Below are 2,014 nucleotides of genomic sequence, written 5' to 3'. Positions count from 1 at the left end.
GAGGAGATTCCCTCTCACTGCGAGTAACTAAGATTTCGGAGTTGGCACTGCCTGGGAGGCGAGAAATGGCTTACTGCTGCAACCTGCAGCCCAGGTGTGGGGCGAGGTGAGGCCAAGGAAGGAAAGAGGTGGAGGTGGGCGGCAACACAGCAAGGGGCGGGGAGGTGGGTGAGGGCTGGGCGCTCACACTCAGAGAGTTCTCGATGTTGATCAGCCAGCCATCGAAACGAAAAAACTGCGCGATCTGGACCAGCCTGTCAGCCACTGCCTGGTACGAGCGCTCGTCCCCGGCCAGGAAGGCTTCACAGAGCCTTCCCCCTTCGTTCCACTCCGTGATGAAAGTCCCTGTGAGGACAGGAGAGAAACAAGGTCAGCCACGGGAATCACCGTCCCTTGACCTGCTGGTTTTCAAAGTGAGGTTCTGGAACCAGCAGCCTCAGTATCACCTGACACTTGGTAGACATTAAAATCCCCATATATCCCGTGAATCCAACACTCTGCTGATGGGGACCAGCAATCCTGGTGATGGAAGCCCATCAACGACTGGGATTGAGGCTAAAGCCTGAGAAGCACTGTTCTGACCCAGGAATCCGCAAACCGGGGCCCCGGGCCAATGCCCACTACTACCTGTGTTTGTAAATGCAATTTTACTGGAACACGGCCCTGCCTATTTGTTTACCTGCTGTCACTCCAATAATCACCACAGTGACTCACGGGTCTGAAACGCTGAAAATACTGTCTGGTCCTTTCCAGAAAAATCCTGCAAATGCCTGTCCTGACCAACCGAGGCGGCCCCCAGCAAGGGGCTCTGTGCACTTGAGAAGGAGGCAAAGCCTGCGCCTCCTAATCACGGGGTCCCCTGGCTGGTGAGCTGAGGAGTCTGGCTGACACAGAGGTGAGTCCTTGGCTCTTACCCAGCACACAGACCCCATGCCTGTGGGCAGCGTTGGTCCAGCCCACCGGAGGGATGGTGACGGTGTGGTGGCTGAAGTACACAAAGACGTCGATGCACTGCCAGTGGTAGAAAGCATAGGGAGTCTGCACCACCGAGCCCTGAATGAACCTGGGGAAAGAACCAGAACAGGGCTGGCTACAGCAGCTCATTCATGCCTTTATTCCCCCCACTTTGGGAGGCCAAGGCAGGTGGATCACTTGAGCCCAGGCGTTTAAGACCAGCCTGGGCAACATGGCAAAACCAAAACTGGAAAAATTAGCCAGGTGTGGTGGTGCGCACCTGTAGTCCCAGCTACTTGGGGGGCTGAAGTGGGAGAATCGCTTGAGCCCGGGAGGTCAAGGCTGGAGTGAGCCCAGATTGCCCCACTGCACTCCAGCCTGGGTGACAGAGTAAGACCCTGTCTCAAAATACAGAAAAAAAGAAACAGAAAGTCGGGTCCCAGGAAGCAGAATAAGGACACAGAGACCGCAGGGTGTCCCCAAAGATTTCTCTTTAGTTCCATTCAGTCAAGACTCCCTGGAAGCCTGCTGTGTCCAAGCAAGGTGCAGGCAGGGAGGGGCAGGAACCAGCGCCACTCCCGCAGCCACAGGCAGAGCGTTCTGACTGGGGCATCAGGCATTTGCCATTGCATCTAATGGACGAGCATTGCGAACCCCTGTGAGCAGATGAACAAAGGAGAGAAAGGAGGGGAAGTAGGAAGGCTCATGTCAGAGTCCCGTCTCCGGCTTCCCGCTCTATGTGGAGGGTAGGCAGTCCCTCAGGACAGTCTCCTGGAACTCGACGGTTGGGGCTGGCAGCCATATGAGCTGTGCCCAAGGTTTCATCACCTGCCTCTGTCTCTACCTTGATGGTTGGCTCTGACTCAAGCCTTCCCATCAGTCACAGGGTCCAGGATTGTTTTGTGGACATGTAAAAGCACCACGTGGACTCCAAGGCAGCTTTGGATGGGACATCGGCAGCTGGGGTGGGTGGGGCGTGTAACACCTCTGTGCATCAAAGCCAGAACCCAGCGACCCAGAACAGGATGAGAGCTTAAGGGAAGAAGGTGACGAACAAAAA

General features: G+C 55.9%; 1 protein-coding gene across 1 annotated transcript in view; it reads right to left on the bottom strand.

The window, feature by feature from the left end:
- The window catches only part of ENGASE (endo-beta-N-acetylglucosaminidase), a 12,352-nt gene that overhangs the window by 7,703 nt on the left and 2,635 nt on the right, over positions 1 to 2,014 (bottom strand). The window lies entirely within an intron of this gene.

The sequence above is a fragment of the Mandrillus leucophaeus genome, unplaced genomic scaffold (assembly GCF_000951045.1).
Source record: "Mandrillus leucophaeus isolate KB7577 unplaced genomic scaffold, Mleu.le_1.0 Scaffold1, whole genome shotgun sequence".
NCBI classification, from domain to species: domain Eukaryota; kingdom Metazoa; phylum Chordata; class Mammalia; order Primates; family Cercopithecidae; genus Mandrillus; species Mandrillus leucophaeus.
The sequence above is the reverse complement of the archived record's forward strand: the minus strand, read 5'-3'. Positions and strand labels throughout refer to the sequence as shown.